The 21,405-nt window shown below is 36.4% G+C and overlaps 1 protein-coding gene and 1 non-coding gene across 3 annotated transcripts in view; both read left to right on the top strand.

Annotated features, from left to right (window-relative positions):
- LOC135082018 (GAS2-like protein pickled eggs) overlaps positions 1-21,405 on the top strand; it is a 201,893-nt gene that overhangs the window by 148,852 nt on the left and 31,636 nt on the right. The gene's annotated exons all lie outside the window — the stretch shown is intronic.
- On the top strand, positions 18,105-18,176 carry Trnag-ucc (transfer RNA glycine (anticodon UCC)). Its single transcript has one exon. It is a non-coding gene; the product is annotated as a tRNA-Gly (tRNA).

Raw genomic sequence — 21,405 nt, 5'->3', positions numbered from 1 at the left:
CACCTTACTTGATATGATTAAAAAATCTATCAACAGACTGAATTGGAGTCGCTTAATTTAGTTTTCAATAGTCTAAATTTAGTCGTTCTTGGCTGTATTTAGAAGTACTTTAATAAGGTTTTCATACATGGCCATATTAGAGGACTAATGATGAAAACGGTTGGCGGCCCTTTATAGGAGACATTTCTTTAAAAGGCTGGGGTTCTATTCTGGAAAACGATTTAGAATAAATAAATATACGCGAATCTTTTAAATATGTATTGTATGTAGTAAAACGAAAAGGCATGAAGATTATGCTATATAGACTCTAAAGGCAGGGAAAAACGGTACAGAATCAGTCACTTGTGTATGCTTTAATTAAACACACTAAACACACATAATACGAGTATGCTTATATTTCTGGTAATGAAATTATAATAATTATTTACTATATTTTTTTAGTAAAAAATTAAAAATATTAAGTTGTTAATTGATCCTCAAATAAATACTTTATAGCTCAAATAAATAATAATGCAATGTGCAGTTCATGTAAGCGATGCTGAATCTTGTGTGATAATATTTGTGAAACGCGTTAAAAAAATGTCATACGGAATAGGCCCCCAGTTTTTCCTAAACTGGTTTTTCCTTAAACGAGTGAGTTATTGGAATTTATCTTAATCAACTCACTGTTAACGAAGTCTAATTTTAGTAATATCTATATTTAGACGATTGAAGTATATTAAAAGGTTTTGCAATACAGGAAAGGTTTCAAATAAAATCACTTCCACGTACAAATATTTGCAGCTTGTTTTGCATAGACTTAATTAAGTAGAAATATTTAGGCTGTGTTGCACCACCGTATTTTAACCGTAACATTAACACTAACCGGTGTTTTTTGTATGGAGTTCGACAGATTTTGTCCGTTTAACAAAGTTAAAATAAGATGGCGCAACTCAGCATTTTTAGTTTATTTTTTGAAACTAAAATGCTGAGTGACAAACTGCACATTTTCGGCAACAAAACCCAATGAAAACAAACAAACCAAAAGAATAAAAATAATGTTATTTCGATCTATCACGATACGATTCTTCAAAGGTAAATGATTTCCAATCGTTAAAAATGGACAAAAAAACCTTCACGCGAGCATTCACTCTATGTAACATCCACATACATGACTCATACATTGTTTTTATGTGACATAACAAAACAATGGGATCGCAATTTGGTGTCAGGAAGCGTCACAATACAATGACAGGTCGGTAAGACATGTGCTTGTTAAAATATCATAGGAAATGTATCTGTGAGAAGGTATTTGACACCACCAATCAATTGACATTTTTATGGGCTGTCAAAACGTGATTTTCCAGTAGATTTTGTATGGCGATACTAGGTGATGATGTCATTGCTTTGCGATGTCAATTTGACAGCTATTTATCAATTTCAAAGGAAGGAAAAGCTAGATTTAAATAAACATGAGTTTTGATAGCCCTTTTTTTTGTTAAAAAAAATTGTAAATTCATTAGCAGTTTAGATACTGAGATAATTTCGCTAAAATTAATAATTTGAGTTTCATAATTTGCATAATCTGAATTTTATTGCTGTCTATAGACAGGAAGGTTTATTATTATGTCTGGTACTGCAGACAAACCACACAAACCTTGGCTGTATTTGCCGTACCAATAGCGAAGTCCTCGATCCAACAATAAAGTTAAATTATGTTATTTAATCTACGGCCACACTTGCAGCTTGAAATTATTGATTACAACTGTCTACAGCATTTTTGCGCACGGGTTATGCATAGCTTGTTTTTATTGCTTTAATACCTAGAAATAAGAATAACAACAAAAAATTGTTCTGAATTTGCTTTTATGTGTAAAAAATAAAAAAAATCATATCAATGAATGTATGAAACATGAACATAGAGATGATTTAATTTGTTGCCAAATATACTTTTTTCTTTCTTTCTTTCATTCTTTCTAATTATCAAAACATACCAAACATCCATTTAAGATTCATTCTCACAAGAGAAAATTTAAAATAGAGTCCAAATATTTATTAAAAATGAAAAGTTCTAATTTCCTGTCATGTTCCATAGAAGATTTTTTTCATAAAAATCTAACCCTATCATGCTTTCAGTTTTCTGGCCTTGGTAACGTCGTCTCTCAAATCCCATTATATTTTGATGAAAGCGTGCCCCTTGTTCTTGCGAATAAGCCCCCATAATTAGCTATAAATATATCCCAATGAGAGTGTGACGTGCATCTTTAGAGACATTCTACTATGAAGATGGAAAATTCAAATCGCTATAACTCTTTGAAAAGCAAATATTTTCGATTTGTAATCGCACTTTTTTATATAAATTTGCTTATATAATCAGAATATAATAAGTAAAATCCATGCTCAAAAAGAATTTTTTTTTTGTTGACCGGTATTATTTACTACACTTGTGTGATAAATCTTCTGTATTTATTTGTGATACCGTTAATGATCTATCAACATAGCTCAAACTACTGAACACAGATTATGCTGAAAAGCACGTAGGTAGTTATTATTATATGTCGTAGGTATCCGTTAAGAAAGGATTTTCTAAAATTCACCCCCTAAAGGGATGAAAAGAGGGTTCAGACCCGCTAAAAAGTTTATCTAAATATAAACTCGTAGCCTAAACGCAATTGTCCTCTCCTAAGTTGTCCGTAAGAGATCGCTTCATAGCGATAAGACCGCCTAAATTGTGCCTTCTTTTTTATGTTTTTGTTACTACAATAGTGTTTATCTATCTTTCTACTCATTTCCGGTTTAAAGTTTAACGCGGGGTAAAGCCTCATACAAAACCTAGTGCCGCATTATGATTCCTTCGCTTCACTCTTCTGATGGCTGTGTGTCAGAGGCCTAAGAACACAATGTTATTAATTAACTGTGAATCCCTAATGACGTCTAAACGCGTTAGGCGGCGTCCACAAAGGCCACCTAAGGCGCGTGCACAATGGCAAGACTAATTGCGCTCAGTGTGTATGACTCATTTGAATTTAATTTACATGTGCGATTAAATAAAAACTTTGGTCTTTGGCTCTCGGATTTGTTTTAAGAAGTTTTTTGGGCAATTGATGAGTAACTTAAACAATTGATTTATGTGGAAGCAGTTATTTTCAGTAGGAACTTCTAGTAAAGTCTAGGTATCTTCCTGATGTCTTATATTCTGACTGTTTAAGTCTCAGTCTTATACTGTGCAGTTTAATCTAAATATTGAAATTCAACCACCCAAATGCCCTAATCTATGATGAAGTTGAGGCTTTTTCTGTAATATGCTCATAGGTGTTGTCCATCCTGAAACTTGAACTCTGGACTTCGAGTCGAGAGACATCCAGCTTTTTGCTGGATCCCGTTTAGTAGTGTACTAACGCCCGTATTCACAAACATTACTATGAGGTCTCACAGTGCGCGTGGACGCACAGGGTCACAGACGAACCAATCACAGAGCTCTATTCAACGCTGTGCGTTCGATTTTCTGCTTCACTTAGGCTGGGTTGCACTTTGGGCACTGCACAATAAAAGCGGTATAGCAGTGTGTCCTAATACCAATTGCTTAGCCTCGGAATCGAACCGATAGGGTCCTCAGCTCCCAAACCGGTTCCGCCACTAAGATATAAGCCTTGAATTTGGTCTACACTTCTACAGTATCTCTCCAAAGGTCAGAACGCTTCCGGCCTTCGGTCCATCTGTTTACATAGTAATAAATTGTCTTTTTAATTGAACATCGGATGACATTGCAGTTGTAAAACACTTGTCTTGATAAATATGCTCTTGGGCTTGCTGGTTTAGTAATTGTACTTACACCCGTATTCACAAACATTGCTATGAGGTCTCACAGTGCGCGTGGACGTACAGGGTGACACACGAATCAATCACAGAGCTCCATTCAACAAAGTTCGATTTGCTGCTTCACTTAAGCAAGCATCGTTTTTGAATGCGTCAGATTTAATGTTATTGGGGGACGCATGGCTTGGTGGTTTCCGTAGTAAAGAAGGTCAGTTGCAAGTATGAGTTTGATTGATTCCCTCTAGGGGCAAATATTAGTGTGCTCAAGAATCTAGAGCCATGTCATAGATAGATAGATAGGTAGAGGTACTCTTTATAGCACACCGCAAAAATGAAAAAATAAAGGATTACGTTCAAAATTAAAACGGCACAGTTTAGGCGGCTTGTCGCTAAGAAGCGATCATTTAGTTTTATTATTTAGTTACTTATCCGTTGTTTATGTATAGTTGGATAAGATTAGCAAAATAATAAGATGCCACTTGCCAAAGTGAAGTCAATAAACTTGAATTTCTTTGGTGAGAGCTTCACGACAATGCACGTGACCATTTGTGGTGGCACTTAAAAGTAACACTTTGACAGGTGCCTAACAGTACCCGCCTACTGGCCTAAGTGTTCGCAGGCCTTTACAGCCTTGTTGGTCGTTTGACCTCACACCTACAGCCTAGCGGTAGTTTAACATGCATGCTTCGAGTGGCTACTTATATTTGAGAACTAGCGGCCGCCCGCGACTTCGTACGCGTTGATCCCGTTTTACCGTGGAGATTCGTAAAATCCTTTCTTAGCGGATGCCTGCGTCATAACATCATCTACCTGCATGCCAAATTTCAGCCCGATCCGTCCAGTGGTTTGGGCTGTGCGTTGATAGATCACTATGTCAGTCAGTCAGTCACCTTGAGTTATACATATATTTAGATAATTCTTCATTGATGGATATTTACTAAAGCAGTATTTGACTAACAGACTGTCAAAATAGTCATGTAAGAGCTCTTTCCCACTACAAGATACTGTTTTTTGCAGGATTCCGTCTAGTACTTAATACGTGTTTTAATATTAACATTCACAGGAACATCCTGTTTGCAGTATCCCGCAAAAAACGTATCACAGAGGTATATTCACTCGACAGTCCAGTTTTTCAGGATTTCCGTAGGAAAGGGCCCTAACTCTGAAACCTTTTTTTGATGAGATTTTGTATGGATATAGTTTAATACCCAAGTAAAGACATGGAATAGTTTTTATTCCGATTTTTGAAAGAGAACACGCGATAGTTTTTCTATAACATAGCTACTGAAATTGACATAATTACTGGAATATCAAAATTAAAAATATTTTATTCAATTTAGACCACTGGTGGCACTTATGAAAGTCAAAATATCTATATATATAAAAGAAAGTCGTGTTAGTTACTCCACTTATAACTCAAGAACGGCTGAACCGATTTAGCTGAAAATTGTCAGGGAGGTAGTTTAGAGCCAGGAGAAGGACATAGGATACTTTTTATACCGTTCGAAATAAAAAAAAAGTCTTCTTATTTATTGCCATTAAGGTGGAACAAAGTTCGCCGGGTCAGCTAGTAGTAAATAAAAAAGGCAGCCCTTATGGGGCACTTTACATGTCTCCTTATTGGGCTCTACCACTGCTTCGAGTTAAACATAATATGGCAAGTGCTAAGAAGAAACGCCGGAACAATTACGATTCATGGGCGAAGGTGCGGGAAAAGCTAGTTTTATTATAAAATACCTTCTTGATCCTATCTTCTTAGTAGCCGGTACCTACTGTTACTTCAAAATCTCACCTATTAAAAGTACAAGATACATTTATTGAGCTGGAGTTGCTGCCGTACCTACAATCCTATACCGTGTCCAATTTCAGCCGCGCCCAAAACATTTTGTGACTACAATAGCCCCCGAGTCCGTCCGTCCCACTTTGTTCTATGAATAAAACAATGACAGATGCAATCGTTGACATCGTCTTGTCACACAATGCATTTCCTGCGTTTGTGCGTCTGTCACAGCGTCGTAGTAAGTAGGGCGCGGTCAAGGGACGAGCGAGGTTTGTGTGAGAGCGGGGAGTTTCTTTTTAGGAATAGAAATTGCATCAGCCCTTAGATAATTTATTAAGGAAATTACTAACAGTCTTGTTAGTCAGTTAACCCCTTGTGGCAGCTAAATATGCTTAAATATGTGGGACAAAGTCTGGCAGCGACGATTTTCAAACCCGCGTTTCTCGGATCTGGATTCAGCCAGTCTGACACAGACATTTGGGCTTAATTATGTAATCGAAGTGTCATCATGTTTAACCAATAGAATGCTGATGTTATCAAGGACTTGCCATCAGAAGGCTGGGCATTAAATTCATCCTCATTCATGGTATGTTCTTCCCTTACTAATTACTGTATGAAAATGTGTAAAAGACTACACAGAATAATACTTAGAGTTTAGAGGTATCAATGGATTGTTCCCATCTCTTTTTTCCACAGCTGCAACTCCAGTAAATCCAGGATTGGCCACTCTTAAAAAATCAATACTAAACCATTTGACCCAGAGTAGGCAGAAAGATCAGGAGTTGAGAATGAAGCTAGAGATCACACACTCACAATAAATGTACGGGACTATTCCCACCTCTCGTTCTCATTGCTGCAACTCCTGTGTAGCCAGGATCTACAGCTTGACCGCCAATAAAAACCCAACCAGTGAAGGTCAAGTTTTTACCGTGAGAAAGTTGAACTGTCATTGGGCCCGCAACGATATTAATTAGAAGAACATAGGAGTTCTTAGTTAAGATTCGGCTTCCCTGCATTGCATAGCGGATGACAGGTGACAAAGGTTTAGTAACCGAAGCTAAGTTAGGTACAATCTTTTTAATATCACTTATGCTCCAGCATTCCGCTCTCGCTGCCGCTACGCTCCCCGCTCTCACTTGGACCACAATAATCAAACTACAAGTCGCATTTTAATCTGCGATTAGTTCCGCCATTATTAATGCTAGAACACTTTGTTCATTAGATGCGCATACCGCACTGTGATTGTAACCTGTTTGCTATTATAACTCGCGATTTAATATTATTAAGTACAGGTTGCGAGACATTGTTAGGTAGGTATTTATCAATAAGACTTGTCTTGTACTTCGACATTAATTCATTATTCTGTGCTCAGCACCAGCTCATAATGTTGTCCCGAAGTAGTGCTAGGGCAAGCTATTTGGGCCCTGGAAGGGACCTAAGTAGGTACCTACTGAATAAAATAATTTAATAGTGAGCGCAATATAATATTAGATAAAAACCAAAATGCGACAAAGTATCAACTAATTAAATTCTTCATTATACTCAGTTGCATTCATACCTTTAATATTTTCTCGAAAATTTTTGTTTTCATTGAACATGGCTTTGAACAAGGCTCTCACAGCACATCCTCCTCTAGCAGCTAATCGCATTCGCATAGATCAATTGTTGAAGTATCAAGTTAGTTACAATAATGGAATGCGGACGAATGCTACAGGCAACAGCCAATGGCGATGTCCCGCGTTCTCCACTCATATGGCTTATGGCGGAAACAGGTTTTTAGTGGGTAGGCCCTACCCTTCTGGTAGGGAGAGCCCCTCATAACCCACTAGCTGCCCCCACGGCTGGTGGGTATGCTATTTCAAAAATTTTCCTGACGATACCTCAATACAGTATCAAATCCATCAAAACCAAAGAGTTTTCAGGAAATTTTTCGTCTATTTCTTTGTCCCAAAAGGCTCTTTTCAATGTTTTCCTTCTTACTTATCTCACTTAAAGTCTTGCCCATTTCTGGCATGTCTCACTTATCGTCTTGCCCGTTTCTTGTATGTCTCACTTACCGTCTTTGTCCTAATCAATACCCTTTTCAATGTTTTCGTGCATGCCCCAGACTTACTGCGTTTGCGCAAGCTGCGCGAGCGGCGTGGGCGCGAACTGGATCCGATCTGATAAATCCATAATTATACGGATTTAGGGTCGTTACACTTGTCAGAATCAATCAATGGCTTCGTTAGGAGATAATTATTTGTATGGCGCTAGTGACGCACTTGGAATTGCTCGATTGATTGGTATGACAGATTGTATAGCGTTTTCATGAATTAAAATCTTCATAGATTTTTTGACGCACTTGCTGACGATGGCATTTACTCTGATTTAATGTAAGCTCATGGAAAGGGCCCAGTGTGTTCAAGTTGACGGCCTGTAGTTCACAAGTTTACATAAGCCAGCAGCGGTTAGTTGCGGGGTTTGATCCTGTTAGAGACAAAAAAGTGAACAGGAATTAAAATGAATGATGGATAATAAAATTTTAATCATGATTCTGATATTAAATTATATCCAAAAAAATAGAGTTATGTTCATCCGCTGTCTCCTTGCCAGAACAATATCATAATTTGGAGCTAATTCATTTTATTTAGTAAGCCGTTGTAAGCCAAGTTGTAGCCACTATTTTATGCATACTCGTGTGTACTGTTAACTGTATATGTTCCTCTTCTCTGATATTCCTAAACCAATGCATGTAAACGTAATTCTAATTGTTACTGCTGTGATTTAAAATCAACAAATCAGTTTAGTGCGCTGTGCAATAGTCTATCTAGTGACCCAGTCCGATGTTCCACTATTGTCCTTTTAATTCAACAACAACAAACACTGGGACCCAATTTGCAGCGAAACAACGGTACGACGCCGCGGGCAGCCAATCCTGCGCATACCGACGTTGGGCAATCGCCCGGCGGGATTTACACCCGACGATTGTGTAAAAGTCCCTGAGGATTCGTGTTGCGTAGTGTTCGATGCTTCCTTTTAGCCTTGGGTAACATAGTACAGATACAGTGCATCAAAGTAAATACTGATATGTAGTTGTAACAAGCAGGTCAGGTTTTGCAGCAAAAATGTAGAGTCTGAAGTGCTGTCGACTCTAACGTGACACTTTGATTGTATCAAGGCTTTTTGGGCTGGAAAAACTTTGGAAGAAAATGCATTTTTCTGTTAGTATCACGAATTGAACTTATCTGGCGTCGGATTAACATTATTTTCTATTATGGCGTTGACGGAATTTCTTATTTTACCTATCTGCTTATCTGCAGATAAAGAGTTGAATGTAAGAGATTTTACCCAAGATTCTTCTACTATGTGAGTTTCGGCATATACGCAGCGAGAAAGTACCAATATCGTCGTGAATAATTTATTGAATCGCCTCACCGCAAAATACCCGAAAAAATCGCGAATAGTAGAACCGTTTTCGATCTGCCATTAAAATGGTATTTACTTTTGGTCACAAATTCACAATATCAGTCGTTATGTGTAAACCCCATATTATTATTAATGTTCCCAACAATATTGAATTATGAGACATCACGAGCGGGCGACGTTAACAAATATAATGGCCCTTAGATTTAAATTTAGCGCAAGTGTAAAGCTTGATATGACGCTTGACAGCGGAGCAGAGCTTCTGGTTTTGGTTTGAAGCTCGTTTATGCCACTACTGTGACTTAAATGGATCAAAATTATAGGGCTAGACTCAGTATCTATCAGTCCCCCTAGATCAAGTTTCAATTTTGTTGTCTTTAGTAGACACCTACTTACTTTGCTTCGTGACGCGATCGCTAAACTCTACTGTCACCAATGATATTGTCTGTCTTAGGCCTGGTTGCATCATCTTACCTTAACTTTGACAAACGTCAAAAATCTGTCAAACTCCATACAAAAATCACCGGTTATCGTTATAGTTACGGTCAAAGTTAGGTGGTGCAACTCAGCCTTAGAGTTTAGGGCAACTGATAATGAAGGATATGATGACATCTGATATCTAAAAGGAGAGGAGTAGAGTATGAGAATTTATACATTAAAGGTACGCCCTTTACGAATATGATTCACCAATTTGATATCTGTATTGTGATTTCGACCTAATTTGTGGATAATATCTTGCCTGATCAGAATCTGGCATACAAAAAAGACTAGTTACACAAGAAATTGAAAAATTTAAACAATTTACAATCTAAACGGTGAGTTAAATCTGAGTAAAGTAATAATTGTTTACTTATTCCAAACAAATAAAGACATTTTTGTCTCTAACTGATAAATAGGTTATCTTTTAGTATTTAACGTGTGAATAACATTATAATAACCCGAACTGCAACCTGAAATTGCGACACGCTCCAGCCATTTACAAATAAAAGCTTCGAATTACCTCAAACGATAAATCAGACGGCTTTAGAATATTTGTCAGTCCGTTGCAGAAATGCTCTGGAAGTGTCCAAAGCCGTATTTACGTCTAGAATCTAGATATTTGAATAAACTAACACCTACCTGAGCTGGGCCGATGTTTTGTAACTGGTACTTAGGCTGAGTTGCACCACCTAACTTTGACCGTAACTTTGACGATAACCGGTGTTTTTTGTGTGGATTTTGACAGATTTTTGACGTTTGTCAAAGTTAAAATAAGATGGTGCAACCCAGCCTTAATGCCCTGATTATTTATTCTGTGGTTCTCTGGAATTCTGGTTGGAATTTGGAATTCCTGCATATCGTGATTTATGGAATGCCAGTTTATGGCTTTGGTAAGAATTTAGCGCATTGAAATTCGAACTTATATTAATTTAGTCATTATAAGGCTTAATTGAAAGCCGTGGTTCGAAAACTTTGAATCATCATTAGGTACTAAAGTTATTTATCATTATAATGATCATCAGTCCCCTGTTGGAGATATGCCCCATGCAAACTACCCTAAAAACTAGCTAAGATTATTGGCCTGAAGCAGTGGTAGAGTTTGAAGTAGGACGTGTAATATAAAACTCTTTTAAAAGCTTAGTTGCAAGAGATTTTTATCCAAATATTAATACAAGCAATACAGTATAGTAATCAGTTATAAGGCAATAGAAATATTATTCCCACTATATTATCAACCTTATCCACTTGTTTTAACGTCCAAAACCAATGAAAAATTTTATAATATTGTCTGTTATAGGGTTAAAATAATATGCTAAAACTGTTGGCCACAACCGATTAGCCAGTCACAAGTCGTGTCCGCCAGTAATTGGCGGGCGCTCCCACGACTGGCGACCCGCGCCAATTTGGGCGCAGCCCTAAGGTCAGCCATTGTAGCCCTAACGATGTGCCCGCGCCTTGATAGGATACGTTTACTGGAGAATGGAAACCGAATCTTGACTGAACAATGCTGTATGGTTTTTAGCTTTTGAAATGCTAATTTTCTGAAAATATTGTTGAAATTTATCTACGTGTAAAATAAGGGTAATTTTGATTGAAATTTTCCTGGGTTTTCAGGAATATATCGCTTTTTTGTGATAATGTTTTATTTGTCAGTTTTTTGTGGTCTTTGGTGTGCACTAAATAATATTATTTATGTATTGTGGTGTACTACTACACAAATAAAGTGTGTGCGCTATGGCAACACTGACTAGTACGGCGCGGTGGGGGCTCAGTCGTAGTCGGGCCGCCACACGGGACGGACGTCAGTGCTTGCACTAGCTTACACAGTGAACATATATCAGTGTTTTATTTAAGATACCACAATGGCGACGAGGATAAAAGTGAGTAATTAATAATTTTAATGATTATATACCCAATAAATTAAATAAAATAAAAGGGAGGTAGCTACAATCATTACACTTACAGAATGTACATTCACAGTCTATTTGCCGATTATTATTTATCAAAATCATTATTATTATCAACGTCAAGTCAATTAATATTTAATTTTACAAACAATACCAAATCTCCAACCCATAGTAATATTGATTTTGATTATGTTGCGCGTACGCATGAGTCACAGGTGTTATGTTGATTAACAAACTCGTTACTTACCAAAAGTCACTTGTTATTATTAAGTAATTAGTCTTGTTAAAACTAAATCATGTAAGATCATTTGAGCCAAACTGACGCAGACAGAATATGTCTGCCTGCTAGTTGAAGGGTACCCTATTTAAACTGTAATTTGCAATGCCACTGAGACTCGTTTGATCATTATTCCTTATCGAACTAAATAATTTATATTATTACAATTTTATTATCGTATTCCAGAACGAATTAAATTGTTTTACTACAATGAAATATACGTAATACTAGTAGGTTACCTCCTGTTTACATCAATGCTACCTATAAAACGAGACAAGATAATGTATTGTTAAGAAATTATGACAATCTGATTGGGTATATAATCTTAAATAATAAATAAAGCAAGTAGTGAATTGCTAATATAGAATGATAAACAAAACAAGTAGCGAATTGCTAATATGGAATAATAAACAAAGCAGGTAGTGAATTGCTAATATGGAATAATAAACAAACTTCATTTTAACACCAATTTCACGTAGGTACGTGTGAGGGCGCGTGTTCGATTCCCGCCCACACTGAAATTAAGTATTTAGTGATAAATAATGAACTCGGAGATTACTATTAGCACCAAGTATCAGTGTGTTATTAAATCAAGTATCAGTGTATTATTAAAGAGTTTTAGTACAAAGTATCAGTCTGTTATTAAAGAGTTCCATACAACGACACGAGACAAGATAATAATTTATTGTCACGTAGAAAATATTCAAAAATGAAAGTTGTGAAATTCATTAGTGGTCTTAAAGTATATCTATCCTCCTGGTATCGTTGTGTGTTTGAGTTTCATGAAATAATTGCACCATAATATAGGTTTATTATGGTGGCTGAAAATGATAGATTTATTATAGTAAAGTATATAGATTTATTTATTTACTTTAAATGCAAGTGAGCTTAGAGATAAATCCTAAGCGCTCACATTGTCAATTTGAAATTACGTATTCATTTAATTAATTGCACACTAAGGGTTTAAAAAGGTCTTAAAACTAAATCTGTACAAACATCAAATATTAGTAAGTACCTACTCATATCTATTTAAGGTTAGCAGACAAAAAAATATCATAATTTATTACAAAGTACCTACTCCAAGGAACTGACATGACCCGAGATAAGATAATATTTTAAACCTTCATGATATTATGATGATTTCCCGTCAAAAAAAAAAATTGAAGTATTGTATCAGTAAAAAAAAACTAGGCAAGTTGTGAATTGTCAGAGACAAGCTATGAACCGTCAAAAAAGTAAAACAATATCTCACACAGCACAAACAGCTGTTTTTGTTGGTCTCGGTTTTCTTTTTGAAATTGTGATGTGATGATTTATGATTGATGAAGAGATGTGGTAACCATTAAATTTGACGTAGCCTAGAATATCTATTATAAAAAAAAAATGGACGTGACTTCCATCGAAAACATTTACAAGGTACCTACAGTACTGTATCACGCGCACAAGTGATAGGTTGTCAACTGATCTCTGTCAAATTAGAAGTAATAATGGTAGACGTCAGCAGTGTGACGGTGAGCCAGTGAATCGTGCATACGGCACTCATAAGGTGGTATACAAGTACAGCGTGCCCATAATCATCAATTTCTCTACATTGCAACCAATCTGTGCCTGATTCTGAAAACAATTAAGAATCAGTATTGTCAGACAAAAAAAAAAATATAAAATAAATGTCGTTTACCTACTTAGGTCCCACTAAAAAATAAACTAATCGGTACACCTGTTTACTGTGTCAAATGTGAACTAGAGGACGGTACACAAAAGTCGTACCTACTCCATTTTGAAAAGTCAAACCAAATTGTTTATGCAGTTGACAAAGCGCTGTATCGTTGGTCAGATGTAGATATTATAGCGTCTGACAAATATGGTGATTGCATTGAATTTTAAGACATCAAATTATTATTCTTCTTGTTGTGTCCACAACAAACCTATACAGTGTCAACCCAAAACTTCGCTTCAAGAGTGGTGTCCTCAATAGCATACATCTTCCCGCGTGCAGTTGATTGGGCACGCAGGGCACGACATCATGTGGTCCATCGACTGGAGAACATAACCACATTTTCACTCCAAGTTTGAGCCATCCAGGAATCTTATTTATCCGATGAGAAGTTATTCCTTGGCTCTTTGCCGTATTCCTTGAGTTTATGTATGCAACATCTTCACATCACAGCATTTTGTCACAGTCACAGCACAAATACATTTCACATTATTTCAAGAAAGAAAGAAAAGTGTTATAACTTTAATAACACGTCTAAAGCTGGCAAGCAACTAAATCGCTGATATTGTATGGATCATACCTACCTAAGTAGTGTAGTGTTCTATAATTTGTATAAATTACCTCAATGGTTATCACCAATCAATCACCAAGGGTACATTATCAAAGGTACAAAGGCGTATAAAAGGCAGGGTTGTAATAGTCATTTTGTATAGCCAGGGATAAAGCCGATATTATATATTAGCCATCATGTGGAACGATTATATACAAGCGATTTTCATCACAATAACTATTATCGAAAAATGGCAGTTGTTCCTTGGCACTGATGTTCGTTTTGTATATTGAAAAATACAACTGATAACCACTTAGTAGCAGGGGTGCGATAATCACTAGCATGCACAAAATGATTAATTATCGACCGGTGCTAATAAATAATCAACGTTGTAAATCAAAATTGCTAGTCGTGGAAGGACGTGATATATGTGGGAATAAAAAAGGGGTGGAAATTAATTGTGAAAGGAAATCGTTAACTTAGATAGACAATATTTTACAGCTATTTTGACTAATAACTACACAACTGAATCAACTTTGATGAAAATGAATGTTTTGAGATAGGTACATACCTCTTCTCTCAGCAACCACTTGAAACTAGCGTTGTAGTGCTACGCACTGCGGCATTATGCTGGGTGGAAGCCCTTTTGGCATTATTACCAAATTAATTTATACGCTGTCCAAATTTGTAATTTGCTGTTTTAATGTGCCAAATAAATGTACCTATATTATTTCTTCTTAAGAATAAAGAAGTCAATATAATTGAGAAATGTGATCAGCCTTGTCAGCAAATTAAATTAAGTCAAATCTAATCAAATATTTTATTAGCAGAACCAATGTCACGATAATACAGGTATCCAGTATCTGAGTCAGTTTCAATAATAATGTTCTACCGCGGATGGCACCGGTAGACATATCATTATATACAGACAAACTATACAGACATTCGTACACTTAGCTTAAAAAATATATCTATACCTATCCTATGTGAATATTATGTTGCTATGCCAATAATACAATATTACATTATTACGAAAAAAAGATTGCTGTTCATTTAATTTTTCCGTGCTAAAATTTGAGAACGGCTGCACCGATTTGGATGCTGTTGGTTTTGATATGTTTGACATAGTCCAGTGACGCCTTAAATGGGAAAACAATATGGGTCTAGAACCAGTGATGATTCGATGAAAATCGAAGCGCACTCGGTGCCGGTGGTGGTTTGGGAAACCAATCACTACCAAAATGGTTATAAAACCTGTAATGTTTGATGAAAATTGAAAGGCACGCGGTGCCGGTGGTCGTTTGGAAAATCAAACGCTACCAAAATGATAGATATTACTTAATATTATACATACAATATAATATATAGCGTGACAGATCATTTTAGTTTCGAAAAGAATAGACATTTATAACTTCAAGTCTCATATCATAATTATGTCTAAAAAATGCATATAATAACGATAGGAATTCATTAACTCGGTAGCATACAAATAATGAACGTTGAAAATAATTGTGTAATTATTCAATAGCGTTGTTATTCACTCGTAAGTGTCATTTATTGAGAAATTCAACAACATATTGAAACCTTGTCAGCAAGCCTGTCAGTGAGACAGTAGCTTCAAAGTTCATATTTCATGGCAAAATAAAGACAAGTCTATGAAAAAGTGTGAGTGATGTGCCTGCCTACACATTTCAGATTACATAAGATTAACCTGTGGGAGTAGTGAACGCACTATATTTTGTGCCACAAACTGTATAAAGGTAAATGATCCGAATATGATAACTATCTTCGCCCGCTCGCATCAATATATAAAATAATAGTAAAGCCTTTAAAAGCGGCCCACAGAGGTGACTGAGTTTCTTGCGCTGCTTCTTCTCAGCACTGGCCCACTTACTGTTCCGAAGCAGTGGTAGATGAAACTTTATTTTTATTGTATTTTAACTAGATCAACTGAGCTAGGATGCGCACCCTGATGGAATCTTTCCATGATTTTAGACAACAGGCGTATGGGCTTACCATTCAAAGTTTATAAAAAGTTTATCATGGCGCGCATCCTAGGCCTACACTAAGGAAATTAAAATTGTAAGAAAAATAATTGACATAATATTAATTTGAGATACCTACCTATCTTGTGGGAAATTCGTAATGTAATAAGTGGACACACCTACTATTTATTAACTTATTTGAGTTCAAATAATAATGTGTTGTGATGTTTGAGTCTAATATTTTATTTGATAAATTGGCTATTTTGTCCAAAGATGGTCGAATATTAATTTGACCTTTTGATTTGTTTCAATTTAATTGAAAGGAAGATGTGTAACGTGTCAGGAAATTGAATAAGCAAAATATTTATGTGTAATTTGTATGCTAATAGAAAGTACTTACTAATTAAGTATTACAGATCATTAATGGGCTATTGTCCAAAGATGGTTGAATATTTTGACCTTTTGACTTGTTTCAATTTAATTGAAAGGAAGATGAGTAACGTGTCTGGAAATTGAATAAGCAAAATATTTGTGTATAATTTGTAAGCTTATAGAAAGTACCTACTTACTAGTTATTACAAACCAATGTACTTTAATTTAGTAGTAGCATTAATTATAATATAGCTTGTCTCGAATCAAATAAAATAAGGAAGAGATGTGGTGTACTACTACACAAATAAAGAGTGTGCGCTATGGCAACACTGACTAGTACGGCGCGGTGGGGGCTCAGTCGTAGTCGGGCCGCCACACGGGACGGACGTCAGTGCTTGCACTAGCTTACACAGTGAACATATATCAGTGTTTTATTTAAGATACCACATGTATTAAGTAGTTGCAGTAAGTTGGTATTTATCTACACTCCTACATTTAGATAAAAATACCTTGTGAATTTAACCAACTGCAAAATCCCGCTATTCTGTTAATACCATATTTTGTCAAACTAACTAGTATATTAATATCATAGGGAACTTAGTGCACAAGATAAAGGTCAAATTGTCAATTTGCTGATAAACGTGTAATCTGGACGGATCACGAGCGGCGGCTATCTTTGAGGCGCGTGAGAGGCGCGTGCGCTCGTCTGGTACTGATGTGTTTTTTAAAGCAAAACCATTTTTCCTTTAGGAATGAGACGAAACAATATTATACTGTGGTCTTTAGGGCGCTACTTTTACAATATTAAAACTACTATTTACCTATTGAGATTATTTCTTGCTGATACAAAATAAAAAATAAATCATAAATTATTTGCAATTCGTCATTTCAGTAATACTGATATTTGTGGTGGAAAAAATACTGTAAGGAAAGCACAGCGCAGCGTACACTCACAAGGTGGACCGACGACCTCATAAAGTAGTAGCGCTTGATGCAGGCTGCTACCAATTGGTCATTATAGAAATCATTGGGGGAGGCCTATGTTCAGCAGGACGTCTTAATTATGGCTGAAAATGATGATGATGATGAAGTACTCAGCTACTTGTTTATTTTGTATATAGTTTTCTTTACCTTACATATATCACATAAGCAGGAGTGGCTTATTTTATCAACACTGTATTAATGTCGCTAAATAAAAATAATAGCTAAACGTCAGTCGATTAAATTATTTATGCGGAGGAGTTGAAATAAATTTATCAATAATTACACAGTCAGCAAGACACTAACAAAATAATAACGTTGTAAGTGTGTAATTATATAGATTTATTAGCATAATGACTTTGCCCGGGGTCGTCCAACACACGCTATTTGCGTTACACAATATTATTGGAAAATATGAACATAATAATTATTCATTATTTATTAATAAAGATGCCGTCATATAAAGTTAGTTACTTGAATATCTAATTAGTTTAGCCCGTAGTTTATCAATACCTTTACGATAATAATCATACTAGCTAAGTATGCCCGCGACTTCGTAGGCGTGAAAATCACTTACCATCAGGTGAGATACAGGCCAAGAGCTTCCTCGTTGTAGATAAAAAAAAAGTTTGAATAATATTTCCCGTTTTTGCAACATTTTTCTTTACAGCTTTACGATAAGAGTGCACTTGGAACAGAATAAAAAAATCGTGCAGATAATAAATAAAATGAGGTAATAAATAAACCATTGAGCTCTAAACTAATTTAATCTTTGACTAATAAAATTACGCCCACTAAAAGATGAAAGGTCACTGTTCTAAAATCAACTGACACGCTATTTCGGCGCTTCACCCAGCTGCGATGGTGGTGTAATGGTCAGCATAGTTGCCTTCCAAGCAGTTGATCCGGGTTCGATTCCCGGCCATCGCAGATCTTTTTGCATTTTTATTTAGTTTTGTGTTTTTTTATATATTTATCAAATGCCCAATATCATGTAAAATATAATACTTTTAAAAAGTTTCGACTTTTTTCGACCAATTCTGGTGGCTCAGTCACATAAACCTTTCTAAAAATATTTTTTATTTATTTATGAGTATCTTATTATCTTATTTTACATTTTATGTAATGAATAAAAATATTTTAGTACGTATACACTATCAATAGCCATACAAATTTTATGGGAGTGTTCACTACCCTATTTGATGGTAGAGCTATTATCAATCAAAGAGAATACCGGCAGAGAATGCCCAATGGTATTAAGTTCCATAAGTACCAATTATATGGCATTAAAGAATAAATAAATAAATCAAAGCAGTATATTGGCATTTCGCACGACTCCTACACTGGTGCAGCGTTTAAAAACATACTTAGGTATACACTTTGTCTATAACATACTTAGGTAAGTATACACATAGCCGATTCTCACGACAGTGTAGCCTCGGCTCTAACCACATAATTACAGTGGAATTATTTTCACTACGACAGATCAATCATGCATAATTGACCGTAAGAAGCTTAGCGGCCGCTTCCGACACCTTATTACGACTTTATAAGAGGCGTTAGCTGTATAATAATGCAGCAAGGAGCTTATTTATCACTTCATTTTTTTGCAGAAGTTTCGGCAGCTCCCGCGAATTCAAGGTGCTTTTGGAATATACATAATTACGTATAAATATTAATAAATATGCGACAGACTATGTAATGAACTTCTCCTCTTACACAATGGATTTTTGTGGGAGGATCTCCCTACTCTGTGAGAGCCAGTTTAGGAAATGTTGCCAAGAAAGAAAGAATTTAAATTCAATATTAGAGTTAGATTAGTTGTGTAGAATGAATATAAATTGACCAGCCTAAGAAGAACAAATCGGACGTAACATTGTACAGTTAGAGCTGTCTGTCGCCTTTAACTTTTCATGATAGAGTTCGTAATAAAAGATATTTCAAAACGATCACGAAATAGAAACTGTCACAAATGCCAATTAGCTATAGGTACTGCTGTCGTTTTGAAGCACCAAAATAGTGTCGTCAGTGCTCAGCATCGAAAAGGACAATGTTCGTTCTCCATACATTGTTCGCCTAAAGAACCAACAATTTTGACATATTACTACCCGAAAGCGAAATAATACGATTCTGTGTGTAAGAACAATGATTCCTGATGGACACTTGCCATAAAATTAATGATTAAGAATATTAAATCACAGCGATTTTATAATATGTCGTTTATGACAACATGGCGTCTAATGTATTGTGTGAATGTATGAACACCGATTCGCGAAAAATGTTTTGTATTGTCGTCACGCCGAGTCGCAGCCAAATAGTATAAAATAATAGAACAAGTTTTAGAAATACAACTCGGCATTCCACTTTTACAATATGCCCACATATTGCACGTAAATAAACAACATGAATCGTAGGTTGTTTCCACCCTTGTCATCTGACACATGAAATAAACTCCTATTGTATTATAGATATCGAAGCCGAATCGTATATAATAATAGAATGGGTTTTGGAGATCACTCGGGGTTCCACTTTTATAAAATACCTACATATTACATAAAAATACCACGAATCATGAGTTTTCTTTTCACCATTTACATCTGACACGAGATAACAAACTCCTATCTCCATGACTACCATCGTAGTCTATGCCAAAGACTACAATATTTTAAGCAAGAAGTTTCAAACCTTAGCGGCTACGGTAACCCCTGGGCCACATACATCATGATAACATTCGGTCGACACCGGAACGAAGTCTTGCGATTATGCAAAAAAGCATCGTATTCTAGTGCGGCTATATCACGTTCAACCGGGGTTTTAATTCGACTAAAGTCCTGACTAAAGACTGGAAGAAAATACGCCGCATTGTATGAGCACTTCGTGTTCGTTAAAGCGGCTTCAGATCTAGAGCCCACATAGTTTTCTTTCCAATAATATCCGCAAGTAGCGCTGCATGATCTTTACAACAAAAACGGCAATAGTTATTAAGGTGCCAAAATTATATGATTACTTTGGCACGGTATTATACACGTTCGAAGATTTGTCATTTTCATTCATTTCTTCATCATCATCATCATTTCAGCCACAGGACGTCCACTACTGAACATAGGCCTCCCCCAATGACTTCCACATCGCACGGTTGGTAGCGGCCTGCATCCAGCGCCTTCCCGCTACCTTTATCAGGTCGTCGGTCCACCTTGTGGTGGGTTGACATTGCAGAATATGACTTTTGATAGGTTCATCATAGAATTCGGCGGGGATATCCTCACGGAGGAAGTTCGTAAAAGGGCGGAACAAGATCTTATAATAATGCAAGGCCGAAGCTGTTACGCGCGTGCTCATACGTGTAATCCGGCGAGTATGCAATAAATAGTAATGTCTGGTAAATAGTGGTAATACGTATCGTTCGTTCGTTCGTTTCAGCCGAAAAGACGTCCACTGCTGGACAAAGGCCTCCCCCAAGGATTTCCACGAAGACCGATCCTGCACCGCTCGCATACAGGCACCTCCCGCGACCTTCACCAGATCGTCGGTCCACCTAGTGGGAGGCCTGCCCACGCTACGTCTTTCGGCTCGTGGTCGCCACTCAAGAACTTTCCTGCCCCAGCGGCCATCAGCTCTACGAGCTATGTGCCCCGCCCCGTCTATGTCTGTATGCGCTACGATTACAGGGTATCATTTTGCATAGTCGCAAGACTTCACTCCGCTGCTGTCAAATCAATGTCGCATAATGTTATCGCAATGTGTGTGGCCCTTGGCCAAATCACAGAAGCCTATGCGAAGAAAGAGCACTTGAATGACAATAAAAATCAGGGTTACCATTTTATAAGATTTCCTCACTATTGAGGGTAACAAAGTAACATTAATAATCTAGCCATTAATTACATTTATTACCTATACGAGAAAGTAAAGCAACATGCGGTTTTATTTTAATTTGTAAAATATTAAACCCCTCGTATTTGTAACAGTTTGTTCCAAGTTTAGTTTTACTGTTTTGTTAACAGTATTGCTGTTTCAGCTGTCACTGTGAAGCTTTGGGAAAATAAATAAATAGAAAAAATATTAACATAAATATTTATTTAAGTTTTTATGTTCATTAACATAATATGCCAATTTAAGTTACACTGTGTGACAGTCTTTGACACTAAACAAACTCTTCAGC

Source organism: Ostrinia nubilalis, chromosome 21 (genome assembly GCF_963855985.1).
Source record: "Ostrinia nubilalis chromosome 21, ilOstNubi1.1, whole genome shotgun sequence".
Taxonomy (NCBI): domain Eukaryota; kingdom Metazoa; phylum Arthropoda; class Insecta; order Lepidoptera; family Crambidae; genus Ostrinia; species Ostrinia nubilalis.
This window is presented reverse-complemented; position numbering and strand designations above follow the sequence as displayed.